We start from the raw sequence: 21083 nt of genomic DNA on the forward strand, positions 1-21083 counted from the left end.
GATTTGCAAAGACAAAATGGTCTGCTGTGATATAATGAAAAGTTCTGATTTTAGCTATACTCTTTTTTTTTTAAAATGTTCCATTTTGGCTTAGTACGTCATCTGTTGACCTACAACAAGCATGATGCACATCATGCTGAAGTCTAGCATCTCTGGAAGGTTTCTACAGTAGAGAAAAAAGTGAGAATTAAATTGGCACAGAATGATAAGAGCTGAGTAGAAGCTCCTGCTGAATCAGGTCATAATGGAAAATATCAGGAAAACATTATTGGTTCAGCTTGGACAGAATAATAGGAAATATTTCAAAGAGATGTCCTGGCACATATGCTTAGGATCAAATATGTTTTGAAATAAATCCACTCAGGCCTTTTTATGGAGTATACAAAGCACAGAATGAACCCCATCTTGATCAATGCATCGTCAACTTCGCTTATCACTCAGTGAACTTGTATTATGGCACCAACTGTTTCACAAGCTGCTGTTTTTCTTTCATGAGGAAATATTCAGTTTTTCTTTGAATATCTCAGTACATTTAAAAATCATAAACTAAAAAACTGAGCAAGTTTTCTCCCCTGTGGTTTCTCTTTTGCAAAGTAATACTGGTACTAAGGGACAGGTAACTTATTGGTTAATTAATGTTACCTGTTCAGCTAAAACGTATTTGGGGTGTCCTGTCAGATTCAACTGAATGGATCCTCCACTAATAGATAAAAACTTTGTTTGAATGACTGGTTTTGGAGGGAATACCTCTTTCTGCTCTGACCACAGCGTCTGATGTGTTCTTATAGTTCCTAGTTTGTTTCTTTAAAAAATGGCTCTGAACTTTTCAAGTGAGGCAGGTTTTGTAAGATTCCACAAAGTTCCACACTGGATCAACAGTAGGACTATATTTTTGACCTAAACACTTTCAATATGGAGGTTAATGTTCCTAGATAATTGTGATTAAATAATTTATATAGTTTTTTGTTACATGCCTCAGCCCTCACTGAGCTTCCTTTAAAATGATTTGCCCATGAGCCAGTATTGGGAAAATCTACCTCTAAATAGGTAGAATAATTTACTTGTTCAATAGGCTCCACATTTAGCTACTAGTTACATACACTTTTTTTTGCTAAATACCATGACTTTAGATTTGGTTTTATTGATGTTTAAAGAATTGAGAACGAGATAGGCATTTAGCCTTTGCAACAGTCTTTTCAGGCCTGTTTGAGAATGCTGCATTAGAGTGATATTGTCAGCATGTAAAAAGTGATGGGGTCATGTGATCACTATTTGCAACCTTCTGTGTTAAGCAAATCCAGCTTCTGACAAGCAAACTCACTGGGAGAAGCTGGATTTGGTTAACGACCACATGATTCGCTTAACAACTGTAGAGATGGGGAAAAATTGTAAAATAAAGCACAGCTTACTTAACAATGCTTAGCAATGGAAATTCTGCCCCCCAATAGTGGTTGTAAATTGATAACAAGAGTCTGTGGACATAGAGATTTACAAGCATTGGGGCTAGAATGCAATACTGTCTAAGATCTTGATGGGTAGGTATGTGCTAGACAGTGGTTGGTTTCAAAAATTTTTTACTACTGGTATGGTGGGCATGGCTAGGGGAGCATGTGACTGAGTGGGTCTGGTCAACTTGATGGTTCCACCACAAAACCGCGTTTGACTAAAGCGCGCTCGACAAAACCGCATAGCTGACGTCATCAACAGAGCGACAACAGCACGGAGACAGAAGCACGCTGTAAACGCTAAACCTAAAATTAACCCCTAAACCTAAACCTAACCCCCTAAACCTAATCCTAAACCTAACCCTTAACCTAACCGTAACCCTAATCCTAACCCTTAACCTAATCCTAACCCTTAACCTAACCCTAACCCTAACCCTAAAGCTAACCCTAAACCTAACCCTTACCTTAAGTTGAATTGGCTTGCTTTGAAAGCGCTATTTAAAGCACCCTTCTTTCTCCGCGCTGGCTGTTGTCGCCCTGTTGATGACATCAGTGACGCGGTTTAATCGGGTGCGGCTTAGTCGAGCGTGGTTTTGTCATGCCACGAACTTGATGTCACTCATGCATACTCAGTCACATGACCCCCCCCCCCAAGTTAGGCAGACTGAAACAGTAGTAAAACTTTTTGATAAAACGGGGGGGCGTCAGGCTGGGACTCTTCGCTGTCTCCTGCACGGTACAGGGTGCGAGCCAAGCAGCCTGCTCTTGACTTGAAGTGACGGCTGTGGCCAATGGGCTTTCGCTCCGTCTGCATGGGACACTCTGTCTGCCTGGAAGACGGAGCCCAGGAAGAAGATAATGACCACTCAGGCGGTACCACCTGGTATCCTTTGGAGGCAACTTGCCGGGCAACTTCTACAAGGCGGAGATGCGCCCCACCGCACCCCTGATACCCAGCACCTTCCACTCACACCTGCAGCAACAGCACCCACTGCTCCCTGCCGCCGTGCACCTGACCTCCACCTTCGGAGATAATGGAGGCAAGTGCTCCCCTTGATGCGGTGGCTGTGCTTGCCTGCTCCAGCCCGAAGCTCGCCTCACTCCACCCCCACCCCAGCCAAGCACGCTGCACCAAGAAGAGCACTTGTCTCCATTGCCTCCGAAGGCAGAGGGCAGATTCATGGTGGCAGGGAGCAGCAGGTGCCCGCTACTTCTGTGGGTGCGAGATGGACCCAACAGACTCTGAGGCACCTGTTGCTTGCAGGAGGAGGAGGAGGGGTGGTATAAAGCAGCTGTACCATAAACCAAAGCCTCTGAGTAACTGGAAAAGAAAGGCACACTTGGAACCTGCTGAAAACTGCCTCTTGAAAAGCATGGTTTTGTTTCCCAGTTACTCAGAGGCTTTGGTTTAAGGTGGCACTCCTTTATGCCACACCTCCTCCTCCTCCTGCACTAGATTTCTTTTCTTCCAGAATGGCAGGGGGAAAAACCCACTCACCTCTCATTTGCTGTAGTTCCTTCTCTTTGACAGCCCCTTTGTTTCTAATGGGGTGGAGAGAAATCCATGCGTTAGAGGGAAGAGAAGGTCGAGCTTCTGCTAGGGACTTCCTTTCCTCCCTCTAATACATGGATTTCTCCCCTCCCATTGGAAACAAGGTGGCTGTCAAAAAGAAAGAAGCACAGTCCTCTGCTCTGGCAAAGGAAGTGGGTGGGCAGGGCAAGCATGGTACAGACAGGTGGGGGGGAGAGAGAAAGAGAAAGAGTGAGTGGTGGGCAGGTGGGCGAGAGAGTGAGCGGGAGGGCAGGCCAGGGGAGGGACCGTACTGGTACAGGGCCTCCAGGGGCCCCGGTAAGCAAACGGATGCCCAATTATCACTACTGGTATGTTTGAACTGGACCGGTCAAAACCCACCTCTGTTAGAGAACCATTTTACCAAATGATATGGATTTTAAGTAGAGAGCTTTAACCAGGAAAAAGAGTCTCAGTTTATTTATTTATCTAAGAAAATTTGTATAGCAGTCCACTTGCTCTTTAGTAACTCTGGGCAGTTTACAAAAATAAAAACCCAATATACAAACAATACCAAACAATACAATTTCCTGTCTCAGCAACAACAACCAATCAAACAAGCCATTTGATGAGCTCTTTGGGTTCTTTGGGTTCCCCTTGGCAAAACCAGGTCTTCGGGGCCTTATGAAAGTAGGGGCCAATCTAAGATTAGGAAGGCAGGGATGATGTTCCAAAGGGAGGGAGCCACCACAGATAAGGCTCTTCTTCTGGGTTCCACCATATGTGCTTCCTTAGGAGTGGGGACTTGCAACATTCCCTGTCTCCCCACTCTGATAGGTTGGGTAGATGTGATGAGGAAAAGGTGGTCCAACAGATAAAGGTGACAACCAGTACCTTCAATTGTACCCAGTTCCATGTTTAAAGTGGCCAATTTGTTTCACATTAAGTTTCTGTTTATGGAATCAGAAACCATTGAACTCTATGAAGGCAGTAAACATTTTCTTGTTTCCGATTACTTGTCTTGTTATGAGATTGTGTAAAATAAAGCAATTTTCCTTGTGCTGTGGCTAAATCCAGCTTGTTCCTCCACTACTAAAGGAAGGAAATTTCCTACTTTATATGTTGGTAGTGATGGTGGGTATCTAATTATAATATAAATTTTCTAGATGTACTCCAAGAAAGAAATGCTGAAACTCTCAATCTACTTCTGCTGAAATTATTGAGGGAAATGATGTAAATCTCTCTTTGCTTATTTAACAGCCTAAGTCAATAGCTGCAATTCTTCATTACCTGTCTTTTAAACTACTGTCATCAATTGATTACCAGCACACCGACAGGAATAACAATCAGCATGGCCCACAGCCAAAATCAGAGTCCTGCCTGAACATGAAAGGACCTGTCAGTTGAAGAAAGCTGCCTTATTCCAGATAAGAGTCATCACTGATTCTGTTATTAATAGCCATTGACTAAGAGATGAGCTAATCAGTTGTGTGTAACACAGTTCCGCATTATGCTAAACCATCAGTGGTTTGTTGTGTTTGGCAAAGTCTCTCATATCAGTCCATTGCTTTGGTTCGCTATCCATAGTTTACAGTTTAGCAGACTGTATGTATTCAGACCTACTATATTACTCAACAAAATATTACACATATTACAGTTTACTGTGATGTGACATTAAATACAGAAGATGAGCAAAAGAAATGTACATTCACACACACACACACACACACACACACACACACACACATACTCAGAGAGAGAGAGAGAGAGAGATCTGAGTTGATAGACTGCCATATGCCCAGACACTCAGAATTTTCATGTAAACTTTTTAAAAATGTAATCATTATAATAAATAGATATCACTATCCATTTTTGCAATATTGAATGTGCTCCATTAGCCCTGTTACTGTACAGTGAATATAAGTTAGTTAGTATAAAGAGTAAAAGAGGCACGGTAGCTCGGTGGCTAAGACACTGAACTTGCCGATCAGAGAGGTCGACATTTCAGCTGTTCGAATCCCTAGCGCCATGTAATGGAGTGAGCTCCCATTACTTGTCCCAACTTCCACCAACCTAGCAGTTTGAAAGCATGTAAAAATTAAGGTGACCAGACGTCCCGCTTTTGGCGGGACACCCCCGCTTTTTAATGCATTTTCCCGCGTCCCGCACGCTTTTTTAAAAAGCACGCTTTTTTTGGCGCTCGCAGCTCCCGGCCATCAGCTGCTAGCTTGCTGGGCTGGCTCAGCCTGCCGCTCACTGATTTAATTGGCCAGGACTCCAGCCAATCAGTGAGCTGGCTGGGATGGAAAATTTTCCATCCCAACCAGCTCACTGATTGGCTGGACTCCTTAGCCTGAGGACGCCTGCGTGAGTCTCCATTTTCCTTTCGTCTTTTGGAGTTGCAGCTGCGCTTGTTGGTGAGTAATCTAATCTAATTCTAATCAGATAATTTTCCGCTCGCCGCGGCAGGAGGAGAGGGTGGGGGCAGCGGCAGCCGCCCGCAGAGAACTTCCTCTCACTTCCGGGGCTCCCGCCGCCCGGCAGAATCCCCTGAAGCGGGTGGAAGTTCTGTGCGGGCGGCTGCCGCTGCCCCCACACTCTCGTTCGTGCAGAGAATTAGCCTCGGCTGCTGAAGGGATCAGGCCGCCACTTTAACTTTCTCCTCCTCCTCCTCCCGCCCTCAGCAAGAGAAATGGCAGCCCGCCCGGGAAACGGACACTTTGGCAGGGCTTGCACAGCGCTGTGCAAGCCCTGTCAAAACGCACGTTTCCCACCTCGGCTGCTGAAGGGATCCGGCCGCCACTTTAACTTTCTCCTCCTCCTCCTCCCGCCCTCAGCAAGAGAAACAGCAGCCCGCCTGGGAAACGGACACTTTGGCAGGGCTTGCACAGCGCTGTGCAAGCCCTGTCAAAACGCACGTTTCCCGCCTCGGCTGCTGAAGGGATCGGGCCGCCACTTTAACTTTCTCCTCCTCCTCCTCCCGCCCTCAGCAAGAGAAACGGCAGCCCGCCCGGGAAACGGACACTTTGGCAGGGCTTGCACAGCGCTATGCAAGCCCTGTCAAAACGCACGTTTCCCGCCTCGGCTGCTGAAGGGATCGGGCCGCCACTTTAACTTTCTCCTCCTCCTCCTCCCGCCCTCAGCAAGAGAAACGGCAGCCCGCCCGGGAAATGGACACTTTGGCAGGGCTTGCACAGCGCTGTGGAAGCCCTGTCAAAACGCACGTTTCCCACCTCGACTGCTGAAGGGATCGGGCTGCCACTTTAACTTTCTCCTCCTCCTCCTCCCGCCCTCAGCAAGAGAAACGGCAGCCCGCCCGGGAAACGGACACTTTGGCAGGGCTTGCACAGCGCTGTGCAAGCCCTGTCAAAACGCACGTTTCCCGCCTCGGCTGCTGAAGGGATCGTGCTGCCACTTTAACTTTCTCCTCCTCCTCCTCCCACCCTCAGCAAGAGAAACGGCAGCCGGGCTTCCGCCACGCCCCCACGCTGCCGCTTTTTCTTCTTCCCCGGCCTTCCCAGTTAGCTTGCTTGAAGCTCCGAGGAGGCGGGAGGAGGGTCGCAGGAGTGGAAGTGGGGGGAGGTCTCCCCGGCCGGGAACAGCTGAGAGGCTCCCGGCCCCTTTCGCAGGAAAGTTAACTTTTCTTGGCGAAATCCTGCCCCCCCCCCCCGCGTGGTTGAGTGGTCGGCTGTCCTCTTCCCGTAAGCCGCCCGGAGTTACCTGTGTGTGAGGTGGGCTGCTCTATGCATTTGCGTGTGTGCGCTGGAGAGAGAGTGAAAAAGAGAGGGAGAAATAATTATATTAATTAGATAGATCAGTCTTTCTCCACCTTGGAGACTTGAAAGTGTGTGGACTTCAACTCCCAGAAAGGGAGTTGGGAGAAAGGGAGAAAGGAGGAGAGAATGAAAGGATGATGGAAAAGAAGAAAGAGGTAAGGAGAGGAGGATGGAAAGGAGAGAAAGAGGGGGAGAGAGGGTAGAAAGGGGAAGAGGAAGAGCAGGAGTAGGAGAAAGGTAAGGGAAGAAGGAAGGGAAAGGAGAGCAGGAAGGAAGAAAGTAGAGAAGGGAGGAAGGGAGAAAAGAAAGGGAAAATAAGGTGGTGTTATAACAGGAGGAAGGGATGGTAAACAAAGCAAGCCAAACTGTATATTATAACCTATTAAATGAAATAATAAATGTATAAGAATGATAAATGTTAAAACACTTGTAACCAAATGACATGCTATATGTGATGATGGGTTTTTTTCTTTTTCTTTTGTTTTTATTGTTGTGGGTATGTGTCGTCTATGTAACAAAAAAAATAAAAAAAGTTGATAGGCAAGAGGAAGGAGGAAGGAAGGAAAAAAGAAAAAGAGGGAGAGAGGAAAGAAGAAAAGATGGAACTAGAAAGCAAAGAAGGGAGGGAGGGAGGAAAGGGGAAGACAGGGAAAGAGTAGAAAGACAGAGAAGGTGAAGGTAGATAGGCAGAAGGAAGGAAGAAGGAAGAAATAGGAAAGGAGGGAAGAAGGAAGGAACAGAAGCGAAGAAATGGAAAGAGCAGAAAGACAGAGAAGGTAGATAGGCAAAAGAAATGAAGCTGAAAGAATGGAAGGAGGAAGGAAGAGAAAAAAAGAGGAAGGGAGTGAGTGAGGAAAGAAGAGAGGATGGAAGGAGAAAGGAAGGAAGAGAGGGAAAGAGCAGAAGACATATAAGGTGAAGGTAGATAAGCAAGAGGAATGAAGGAAGAAGTGAGGAGTCTCGAGGAGGGGGAAAACATTTAGTGACCAAAGTTACAATGGCATTGAAAAAAGTGACTGATGACCATTTTTCACACTTAGCGACCGTTGCAACATCCTCATGGTCACGTGATCAAAATTTTGTTTGGCAACAGATTCGTATTTATGCTGGTTTCAGTGTCCTGGGGTGACCTTTTGACAAAAAAATTTTTTTTTAATCAAGCCCCCCCCCCCCCCCCCGGTCAAGGGCGTCCCTCTTTTTTAATCTGAAAATCTGGTCACCTTAGTAAAAATGGAAATAGAAAAATAGGAACCACCTTTGGAAAGTAACAGTGTTCCATGCGCCTTCGGTGTTTAGTCATGCTGGCTACATGACTACAGAGACATCTTTGGACAGTGCTGGCTCTTAGGCTTTGAAACAGAGATCAGCACCACCCCCTAGAGTCAGGAAGGACTAGCACATATGTGCGAGGGGAACCTTAATCATTACCTTATAAAGGGTAAAAGCTTATTCTTTGCAACTACATCTTGAATTTTCTTGGCAGCAGTACTGAAGAGTTTGCCTTTGCCTTTTTCCAATAGTTTCTCTGATTTTCCAATCTAATCAGCCATCCTGAAATTATCTGATGACATTCCATCCAAGTTCTAACCAGGTCTGACCCTGCGTGATCCATTAGGTTTGACTAGTTACTGTAGCTTGCTGAGCTAATTAATCAATATATTGTACAATTGCTGCAATACACATATATTTTCTCTATGTGTACGTGTTTGTTTGTATAAGCTGATGTTCTGGGAATGAAACAAGGTTTTAATTCAATCTAGCCTACAGTATAACTCTGAACATTAGAACCCTGTTATATTTCCATTAAAAAGACTAACATTTAAGACGGATTCTTGACTTATCCTTGCAGGTATCATGGTTTGCTATTACTTAGAATAGGCAGCAGAAGCTGGTTCAGCGAAGCCACAGAGAAAGAGACCAGTACAAAAAACTAGCACTAGTAAGCTTTTATTGGTACCCTCTATCTGTAAAAAGAGGAAAAGCTGGAACTAGCAGCGACCCAGGCCTGCCATGTCCCCGAACTGGTTCTTTGTTTTTTGCTTCTGCGCATGCACAGAACAATAGACATAGTAACTAAGTCAGCCAGTGAAGGTGGACTCTGAAACAGTATTTTCCATGTGAGCAACAAGGAGATAGGAAGGAGCCTGGCTTAGCTGAGAACTGAAAGTGAAACTGCTTGTGTTTTGCTTGTACCTTGAAAAACCTGCTTTTGGTAATATATGGTATATTATTATTATTTGAATCCTGCTGAATCAATTACTGTGCTTTCTGAATGTGATTGCTGCTGCAAACTCTGATCAGCCAGGTCAGCTCCAGCACTTATTGCAGCCTGATTCAGCACATCTGATTGGCAGACGGATCGGACTGCCAGAATACCCCCCCAATTACCTGTTCCAGGCTGCAGGGATTGCCACAGACCATCACTGCCTACATGCCTTGCGTTTTTGGCCACTGGTGGGAATGAATGAGGCTATATTCGGTGTATAAGATGCACCCAAATTTTCACCCTCTTTGTTGGGAGAAAAAGGTGCATCTTATATTCTGAAAAATACGAATACACACACGCATACATCATCATCATCATCATCATATCATCATCATCTTTTTAGTCATTGTCTATCCATTGCAGGATGAAGGCCTCTTCCACATGTTTCCAATCAATATGGTCCTCAGCTTTATCACTCCAAAATTATTCAGATAAGCACAAGGTATAGTAAGCAATAAAACTCATTGATTCATCTCTGTGTTGGAGATGCCTTCCAGCAGTGGGTTTCACATTTTGTCACCACCAGTTCATCCCACATGCGCCCACTCACTTCTTGCCCTTGCACCCATTTCATGGGCACACACACTTCTTCCACGCATGTGCCTGGCCTTCTGCTCTGTTGCGTCCCTTCCGCACATGCGCCCGGCGTCAAAAACATGCTTAAATAGGATGGCATAGAGCCAGGATGGGTGGGCAGGCCCACCTGCGATTTCTGTTACCGGTTCAAGCGAACTGGTCTGAACTGGCTGAATACCGCCTCTGATGCCTTCACACTACACAACTTTTCCCTATGGAGAAGAGACATTGCAACGTTCTATATTGCCCACAGAAAACCAAAAGAAGGAGATAAATCACCAGATCAAGAATTTGTTTCAAAAGGATAAGAAGTGCTTCAAGATAGCTCAGATTTGATTTGCTGCTTAGAAATCAGGTTCCTGCTTGGATTTGTACAATGCCTTTGATGGGATAAATTTGTTGAAGCTTTATGGAATCAAAACATCCTTTCAGAGAGCTGCTCAGCCCTAATGGAGACCTCTGGACATGATTAATGCATGAAAGGACATATCTAAATATGTTTTGTTGGAATTAACTCAAATTTCTTTATCCTTACGCAACCCCATTATCCATTAAAACACTGTCTATTTGCATCTCAGCCATACAGTCTTGTTATCATGGAAAAGAGTATTATTTAATTCTGATCATTTGAATCAAATTAACAACCAGCGTGCATTATTTTTCATGCCGGGTATCAAAGCCACCATGTTATGAGTGTGTATTCTCCAGGAATATACACATCACACTTGCAGTTGATGGCAGTTACTAATGAATGTAGTTGTCAAGGCTCACCTAAGAAATAGACTGAGACATAATTCAGTGCTAGGTACCTGATCTGACTGCACAGGCACTGCATTCTTTAATAGAGTAAAGGGCTTAAGCAGGGTAATAGTCTACCCGGCAATTTTAATATTGTAGCATTTGACACAACTTCTATAGTACATTATTAATAGTACCCTTGAGGGCAATCCTCTTAATTTAAGGGCTTTCAACACTGCAAATTCTTCATGCTAGCAGCAAGCAAAGTGTGGAATATTATCCTTCATTTTTCTTTGTGCACAGAGAGTGATTGATAGGCTGCTAAAACTCAAGGAGCAACTCCTTAGTCAGCACTGTTTTAGCAAGCTGTATACAGATACCTCTTTCCCACAATCTGCATGTCTCAGTTGGAACACCAATGTTAAAAACAAAGCCAACCCTAACTACATCTCTTTGCTTACTACCTTTCTCAGGAGTGTGAAATTCTTCCACACAACTGCCAAGTGTTTGCTAGAAATATCAGCTAGGATTTGCCTTCTCCTCCTTTTCCTCCTTCTCCTCTTTTGTTTACATGCAGGGTTGTTTTCTGGCCTCCATCACTGCTATCTGTCAATCAACCTCCAGGCAGCAAGCAATGTCTTTGCTTATCAAAGTGACCTCTTCGTTTTGCTAAGATTATAGAGGCAAGTTTTCCCATGGGAAGATGGTAGACTTTTTTGTATTACCTTGGCTGTAGAAGATGGTAGAGATTCCATAGCACAAAGGTAGCTGGTGGAAGGAAGTGCTTATTGAAAGTTTAATACTGAGTGTGATGCCTTAGCACACCATGTCTTTCAGGAAGCTAAAGGTTAATTGTGCTCTTTCGGTAGGAACAATTTAATGGACCCTTGTAGTAATCCCAGCAAAGAGGGAAAACACTAGACAATATTTAGAAAAAAAATCTTAGGTTACATGTCAGTGCATACCCTACTACTGTGCTTATTAGGTTTTAGTTTTGACCGTACATGTTTAGGATTGTACTAGTGCACACTTACAACTTACACTAAGCTGTACTTGGCTGGGTTCCTATAGCATACTAAGCTGTAATCAAACAAGCCAAATTATGTCTTGGCATATTGTACAAGCCAGGCCAGTGAGTACTGTGATAGCAGCAAGAATCTTTTTGGGTTCACCAGTGGGATATATGCTGTAATGATATTTGTGCTCAACAGAAGTTGCAGTTTCCTTTGAAAACAAAGTTCCTCAAACTCAGCATGTAAAATTTTAAGATTCCATTGGATGATCTATTTTGTCTTTCTCTTATTTCTGCTGAATAAATCAATTTAACACAATCTCTTTGTTCTATCCTTTGTCAGGATAAAATAAGAAGGAAGACCCAATAGGAGGTCAATGAACAACTTGGCATTTCTAGTTAACACATCACAGCTCACTAAGACTAAATTAAACAAAATGTTTGAACTGGAATATCAATAAGCTAAATAAAATATACTGCCTGGAAGGAAAACAACATACTGCATTTGATCGGGCTGAAGCCATCTTCTGTTGTACTCAGCATGTGAGATTTCTGTGTGCAATTAGGGAAGGAATAGGAAAAAACATAGTGTTTCTGCCATTTCCCCTCACTCTTCTCTTAACTGTCATTATTTATACAGTAACATTTTATTGTTTTAATAATTCTAATGCCTTATTTAGCAGAAGAGCATCACCAAAAATAACATATACATACATAAGTTATATGTGCTGAGAACTGTGGAATAAGGATGGAAGATACATGGAAGATACCTCCTAAAACTAACCTGAGATTCCTAAGAATCATTCTGATATTCTAATGATAAATATATTAACTGTATATTATTGAATTTCAGATTCTGTGCTTAAGGACATTGCAGGGGAAGAGTGCTAGTGTTACTTTTGTAAATACAAATCTCATGACAACAAATCTTGAAAATGTAGCTCCCTTTTCCAAGAGGAAGGCAAATATATTTAAGTTTAGAAACAGGTTCATTTGGCCAGGAGTCAATAAAGATATGGAAATTTATTGTCAATCCTCTCCAGAATGTCAAAGTGTAGAACTCAAGTGAAACAGGACTTGGGTCCCAAGGATGAAATGTCCTTTTCCCCTCTCCACTTTTGATGGGCGACAAGGGAGATGTAAGAGCAGAGAAAAGCAGTTATTAGCCTGACACACAAAAGGAAATTATATCAATATCTATAATCCCTTACTTTAAATTACCCTGTTTCCCCATAAATAAGCCCTCCCCAGATAATAAGCACAATTGGGCTTTTGAGCGTATGCGCTAAAATAAGCCATCCCAAAAAAATAAGTCCTCCCCAAAAATATTGCAACACAGCAGCAGCCATGAAGTGACCATGCTCGGTGCCTCCTGCACCTCAAAAATAATAAGACCTCCCCAAAAATAAGGCCAAATGCTAATTTGGGGGGTCAAAAGAAAAACCCTTATTTTCAGGGAAACACGGTAGAAAGTAGTAGAATATAGGAATAGAGAAATACACACATATATTTAGTTAATATTATAGAATACAGACTGTGCTACATAGTAAGAAGTAAAGAAAAAGTTCTGACTGATCTGATGTTTGGCATTAAATATTCTGTGAAAATTCATAAACATTCTGATTTTCTTTTGTTCTTTTATTACTTTTTGTTACTTTCTATGGTAAAAGCTCTTTATCTCTGTGTAAATAAATTTGCTGTTTATTTCTCTGTATAAATAAGAGTCCTCAAAATGTATAAGGTTGCATATAAATTCTGAGACTATCCTGTGCATATTTGAAGATAAAGCAAATAATGTTCTATAAATGAATTTGATTGGATGTGACTTCAGTATTTTTTTAAAAAAATGTATTTCAAACAATATTTTCTAGAAAAGAGAAATCTACTGTACCAGTGTTTCAAAAAGCAATATTCTCCCTAAATTTAGGAGAGGTATAAATCAAAATCTATTATGGTGACAGCCCTATTTACTAAATGTCTATTCCAAATCAATGAGTTGCCCTGGGAGTTTCCTCTATATAATATAATATAAGAATTTATAAAACATTGTTTGAAGTCATTTTTGGAAATGCAGTGTTTTATGACAAAACAGTATATGCTTGATGGAACAATTTGCTCAGCCTTTTAAGTGCTGTTGGTTAATATTCTTCACCTTCTTTCATGCAAAGCCATGCAAAACAGATATATATGTATAATGCTTTAGAGTAGCTTTGACTGTTTCACCCATCCTAGATTTGCAATCCCATCCAGAAGGGAAGTTATGTATCATTTTCCCTTTGCATACCTGATTGATGGACATTTGGGATGGAGCTTTGCTGCTAAGGCTAGAGGTTCAATCCTGTTTCTATTTTTTTTATGACAAGCTCTTCACACAGAAAGCAATAAAAGAGGTAAATGAATTCTGTCAGCATTAATGATCACCATGGATTTCATGTCTTCTCCAGGTGCCCTTGCAATGATACGGAATGAATGTGCATTAGGACCATTTTTCCAAAATAAACCCTGGCCTTAAAGCAGAAGGGTTATGAACCTCTCATTCTGAAAGATTGCTGCTAATAAAAAAAAAAAAGCTTTAATAAGATGATCAGCATACCTGACGTTTTGAGTGGTATGTTACTGGCTTCAGAAGTGAGATAGGTGATGACCAGAGACAATGACTTCTCATCTCTGGCAATCCCAATTGTAGAATCCTTTTACAAGAATTCTGTCTGTTCACCCATTTTCATTATCTTCCATGAGCCAGATAATACATCCTCTTGCCCTCAGACTTTCAATTATTATTGCTACTTCTAACTGTCCTCTGAATGCATTTGTTTATAATCTGTTTTAGATTGGTTTATATCATCCCATTAGTTGCTTTGAAAACTTGCTTTGAAAAGCAGCTTAAAACATTTAACTAAATCAAATCAATAATCATGGATTTAAATTCCTTGACTGTGACTAACCCAATATAACTCAATCTATGTAAGAACCCTAGAGATCAGATGATATAATATAGTTCCCTTCCCCCATATTGATTTTTGGATAAGATTCCCAAATTACACGATAGAAGTCATGCACATCTTTCTCTTTCTTTCTCTCTCTCTCTTTCTCTCGGTCTCTTTTCTCAATATTCTATATTAGTATGGATTTTCTTATTTAGTTCCCCTTCTCTCCATTTCTTGCTCCAGTTCCTTTTGCTTTTCATTTGTTATAATAATCAAATAGGTAAAATTGCATATTATAGAACAATTCTTGAAAATGCTACCTGCTACTTTACAGCACAAAGGAGAGGTGAGTTAAGTCCTTCTAAGACCATGCTACTATTTTCCGAGCATACCATGTTCTGTCCATTCCTTAAGTGAAGTGCAGATTAATACCAGCAACTAGCCTACCTGTTATCTGCTTTAGGGCTGTAAGAGTCTTAAAGGTGAGATTGAAAAATGACTTTGTGGAGGAAACAGATGGGGAGAAAAACAGACAAGTCACTGTGCAAAAGATCAGAAATGAAAGTATGGCAAAGCTGTCTAATTTAAAATGGCAACCATCCAGAAAGGCTATTGGGGATATTAGACTATTAAACTATGCCCCAGGAGAACATTCAGTCATCGCTTTGCCATATTGGGATAATGAAATGAAATGTGCACTTGTGTATGGACGCACAATGTATACAGGCTTTGAGTAAACAGTCCTTTTGGGGTTCATGTTTAATTATCTAGTTTGGTTGCCATATTTTATATTGTGTTGCTTTTTTTAATGTTGTGCAATTATTTCTTCCTGTTTTGTTTCACATCACCCAAAATAAGTATAATTTTTATTGTCATTGTACTTAAATACAACGAAATTGTACGAATAGAAGTTATTTTCTGCATCTGCCATGTATTTATACTACTCTTCTGAGTTGCTGTAAATTCACCTTGAAAATATTGGATTTTGTATTCAAGATGGCTGCACTATAACATAATTTAAATCTCTAGAAATCCAGATCCCTGCCCTGCCTTCATTCTAAGAAAATAGTTCCTCAGTCAAATATGTAACTTTAAAATTATGGCTAATTTTCAGAAGACAAAATAGTGTATATACTATTTTGGTGTTCACTCTGCTTAAGGAAAAGTCAAAACAGCAAGGAAGTTCACAAAACCTGACTTTTCCTACAATGAGTGGCAGGTCAATACAAAAAGGTAGGTCTAAAAATTTGCTTTATAACAAATAGAAAGTTGTGAGTATTAGGCAGTCTCATCAAAAAGGGTGGGTTGTTTTTGTTTTTTCAACCCCATGAAAAATTGAAATGGTAAAAGTTTGGGACCACCACTAAAAAACTATATCATCTTCTTTCATTTCCATTGCAGTTGTAGGGAAGGGAAGGAATTTAGGGCAGAGTCAATGTATTTCTGCATATTCCAAAATAAATGGTGATAATAAGGAATTATTATTCTTAATCTCTGGATGAGAAAATTGGTTAGGTCCAGAGGTGGTATTCAGCAGGTTCTGACCAGTTCTGGAGAACCTGTAGCGGAAATTTTGAGTAGTTCGGAAAACTGGTAAATACCATCCCTGACTGGCCCTGCCCTTATCTATTCTCTGCCTCCCGAGTCCCAGCTGATGAGGAGGGAATGGGGATTTTGCAGTATCCTTCCCCTGCCACACCACCAAGCCACGCCACTAAGTCATGTCCACCAAGCCACACCCACCAAGCTATGCCCACAGAACTGGTAGTAAAAAAATTTGAATCCCACCACTGGTTAGATTCATTATTTTGCATCTGATATCTTGCAAATCTTCAAAGAATATATAATGTGGGTGAGACTGGGCTGAAGCTTCTGTATCTAAAAAATCCAGGAATCTTGTCTAAAGGACCCTTTGAGTAATTAAGAAAGGGCCAAGTAGTTAAAGAATTATTCATGCCCTGTGCTGATCACATAGGCCTAGAAGCATGCATGTAGTTAAGGAAGCTAAGAAGAAAAATGTCACTTGAACCAGATAAAAACATTTGGGCCTGATCACTTGGAAAACCCTTTCCCAGGTCCCATCAACAGCTATCACAAGGTTAGAATAGCTGCCAGTCTTGTGAATCAACAAAACAAGAAGTTTGTGGCATTATTAAGGAGGTCTTGAAGCCTTTTGAGTTGTTTTTGGATCTACACTTGGCATTCCATCCCTCTGGTTATATATATTGTAACCAGTAAAGTGTTGCTGTTATTTTAAATTCGCTGGGTTAATCTTAACAAAGCATAAAATACAAAAAAAGAGATAAAGGTGAAATAGGGAAGGCAAAGGGAAGAGAGAAAAGTGTATGGTAGAGGAGAAAAAAACCCCATTTATTTCCAATTCCTTTTTGGTGCCATAGAATAAGATAATAACATAAAGCCTTGACTTAATTGTGTTCTTTTCAAGTGTGTCTTTTGATCAAGGTTGTACATATGTGAATGGTTGTCGGCAAGCCAAACATGGGAGTGTACATAACAAATTCTTCATGGATTTGTTTCTTTTTTGCCATTTACAAATATTGAGATAAGTAAGGTGATCAACTTTTTTACAATGAAAAGGAGGACAAATAAATTGAAAAAAAATATCGTAAATAAAAGAAATATTTTATTCATTGCAACAATAATACACTATAATATGATATATGCACAATAAAACATTTTTAACATTTTATATTGTAATTATGCTTACATGCCTGTTAATTATTATTTAAATGAGTACTTTTAAATAAAATTAATATTTTTTGTCAATGTATCATCTTCTAACAATATATTGGAAACATCTGAACATGAAATATCCTTCATATTGAATTTTACGGCAAGTGCTGCAGCTAGAGTATCAACATTCAATCTCGATTTCTCACTTGTCCAAAAATCATTGGCAATTGAAAAAACTCTTTCAACTGCTGCATTAGTTCCAGGGCAGCACAACGTAAATTGACCAAGTATAAATAAATTTTCACATGGAATATGTTCATTTTTGAAATGGCTGAAAATATCCACCTATCTTTTATCAATTTCAAAGTGTTTATTTTCCCATTGTATTAATTTTTAAGAATTTAAATATACATTCAGTCTTCTAATTTCTTCAAAGAGACAATTGTCATCTATTTTAATGTCTGGCATTTCTTTAGATAAAAACTCAACATAAGATTCAATATCTGTCCAATATACTTGAAATGAAGTCAAAAAACATCATTGAAAACTATTATTTCCCATGATGTTTATTTCAGACCATTCTTTGATATATTGAAAACATGTCTGGTAAAAATTCTGCACTTCTTTGATAAACTTATCCATTATGCCTGGATTTGATTCCTCTAAGTCTGACAATTTTCTTTTTATAATTAAAGGAATAAATTTATCTTCAAATCGAGATGAAATACATTTCTGTAGCTGAAATGTGTTCACCTTCAATCTTTTGAATCGGTTTGTGAAAAATAGATGCTTGATTATATACAAAATACATTAATATCTCAGATATTTCATTATTGAAAAATGATTCTAGAATTTTAGGACATTTGTCTAAACTTAAAAAAATATGAACTGAGAGGCTCAAATAATTGTAGAACACGGTTTACAGCAGGAGTTAGAGCAAGCCATCTAACTTTTGAATATCCTAAAAGTTTTTTGTATTCAACATTCGCTTCTTCACAAAATTGTTTTAAAGTAGCCACACAAACGGTAAAACGACTAAAATACAAATAAATTGTAGTTATTATTACTTCTACATCAATTGGCATGGCACATGATGCCGTGTTGATTGCATTTGACAAAATATGTGCATTATAACCTATTCCTAGTATTGTCTTTTGGAGGAAATCTTGTAATTTTACATACACATTATTCACCCCTTTGCGTCTTTGCCCACCAAAATTTGTGTTGACAACCATTTAAATATGAGCCAGCAATGTGCAGCAGCTGCCAAAAAAGCCCACACAGTTCTAGGCTGCATAAGCAGAGGGATAGAATCAAGATCACGTGAAGTGTTATTACTACGTTATAATGCCTTGGTAAGGCCACACTTGGAATACTGCATTCAGTTTTGGTCACCACAATGTAGAAAAGATGTGGAGACTCTAGAAAGAGTGCAGAGAAGAGCAACAAAGATGATTAGGGGACTGGAGACTAAAACATATAAAGAACGGAGGCAGGAACTGGGTATATCTAGTTCAGAACTGAAGAAGTTTCTTGGATGAGAAGTAAAATGTCTTCAAGGAAAAAAACAAAGTCCAGTTGCCTTTTGAAAAAGCACCTTTGAGAGTAGTGCTGAAGGTTTGTCTAGCTATTGTTTTTTTGTTCCAGAACAAGAGAGTTTGAGTAAGTGAAATGTGTAAGTCAAGAAAAATATATTGCCAGACAACTGTACATTTCTGATGTCTTAGAATGGTAAAATTATCATTGCTAAATATTTCAGTCAAGAATCCAAACAATTAAGTAATTGTTTTTATGAAGGAATTGTATAAAGTTACTTCTGTCACAAATGGTGGCCCAGCTATACAGGCTGGCATTATTGCCACTCAGAACTAGCATTCAAAGAGGTGAAGGAAGATAATGAAGGTGAGAATAGGCAGAATTATATCCTTTACTATATAGAGAATGCTTCTCTCAGTTTGAAGGTCAGGAATGTTTTGTTGCTGCCTGAAACCACAGTAATTTTTCTTGCTGACTTAGAATTTATAGAAGACTGTGCAAGCAATAAACCTTTCCTTTAAAAGAAGACAGCCCTGAAGATTACTTAACAAAGGCACTTTAAATTATTGTTTTAAATGCTGAAGATCAGAAAAAGATTTGCACACCACCACAGTTTAGATATTCACTTTGTCCTCAGTACAAATACCTGGAGCATTAATTCTAAGAGAGGAATGTTTATTCTGGCTGGTTTTCCTCTAGCTCTTTTTAGCAGAAGAACGATAGAAGGGGTTACCTACCGTTTGGATCTAGTTAGGGATCTGGATATTGCACATCAGTCTTACATATCAGCTGTAGATAGCTCTGAAAGGTTACTGGAATTGCACACAAATTGTGCACTGTGGATATTGAACTACACTTTGTGTTTTATGCTTCATGCTCTGCTTACCCGAGAAACATCTGAAAATGAATTTCTCATTCTTTCACTGCCACTGCCAAGATTGTTTATTTGAAAACTAGATTTGGTATTTATTTCCTTACTTAATTATTGATCTTGTACAGCTGCTCCTCTCAACCTGGTGACTCAGGATGTCTCATGATACAAAAAAGTAAAACATTAAATGACATAAACCTCCATATTTAGACAAAACCGCTAAAAGACTATCTCCCTATTTTAAACACACACACAGACACACACACACACACACACACACACACAATATCTGGTCCCATCATTTTGAGGTTTTCTAAAAGGTGAAGCCTAAATCAGAACCAAATGGTGGGGGGAATGCTGTTTCATAGGTCAGATGTGACAGAGAAGAAGTGTACACATACTGATTCATTCTCTTAAAGACATGAAGCCTCTACATTTACCTCACCAAATGGCTTCTTTCTGCAAGGAACAAAATCCTGGAACTTGTATGGAGCTTCTGAAAGGTCTATTCTCTTTATCCAGTGAATGTAAAGTCTTTAACTGTGATTTTGAATTGACCTTTTGTTTTCTCTAAGTTGATAGTCATGGATGGGTGAATGATGGAGTTAAATTTGCTGTCAGTAGGAGGGACTATACATCTCTAAGAGTAATTCTTGAGTATTTACTTTGATGGACACTAGTTGGCAGCATATGTGGCATTTTAAATTGAAAATGGGAGACAACCCTTTGTAGTGACACCTAGAAGCCTCTATATTTTTGCACACATAAATAATTTAAGTAGCTTCTTTACATTTTTATTTTGAGCAATTTGTTTTCTCTAAATGCAGGCCTGTCAAGTTGGCGGCCCGCGGGCTGGATCACACACAGGCCATACCTTCCCCAATTCTGCAAAGGCAAAAAAGTCACGCTACATCATGTGACACAATCAGATTTGACACCCTTGCTCTTAGGAATTGTGTGATGATATAAGCTAAGGTGCTTCTTCAATTAAATCCATTTTTTGTATTGATTTCAAGTCATAACAAAATTATTTTAAAATAATGTATAATATATTAAAATGTAATAGAAATCACTAAACTCAAATAAAACTTTTACAATATAGCAATTACATACCAATGAAAGATTAATGTTTAAAATAAACTTTCTTTTTATCATGACCAGAACAAAATATACAACCTCCATAAATAAAATATCCTTGTTTAAATTTATTAAATATTCAGTTTTGTGTGAATGAGGCTATCAGAATAATTTTCCCATCAAGAGGAGCTAGGATGCTTGTTAGGATGCTATACAAAATTGTAGAAAAGAGAACCTTACTTTCAAGACAACAGTTAAAAGTAGAGGGTTATCCACTCCTAGAGACAGATGGTACTAAAGCAATAACCTCAGCAGTGAAGCAAGGCAACAAGCACTTATGAGATGAAAGGGAAAAGGATAGATGAAGCTGCCTTATATAGAATCACATTATTAGTCCAATTAACCTAATGTTTCCCTCTCCTAGGAGGAGTAGCTTCCATAATCTCAGGCATATGTCTTCACCACCCCTTTTAACTTTTTATGAGCGATTCCAGTGATTAGCTTAGCAGAGAGGTTGGCTGTGACAGGTTTGCTAAATAATGCATGGATTCGAAGAGATAATATCTGGATATCCCCAAATAGTTCTGTTGCATTGTAATTGTTTAAAGATGAAAATCACCTGGAATACATATTCTTTTAAAGGATTTGGCTTTCA

This window comes from Thamnophis elegans, chromosome 2 (genome assembly GCF_009769535.1).
Source record: "Thamnophis elegans isolate rThaEle1 chromosome 2, rThaEle1.pri, whole genome shotgun sequence".
NCBI classification, from domain to species: domain Eukaryota; kingdom Metazoa; phylum Chordata; class Lepidosauria; order Squamata; family Colubridae; genus Thamnophis; species Thamnophis elegans.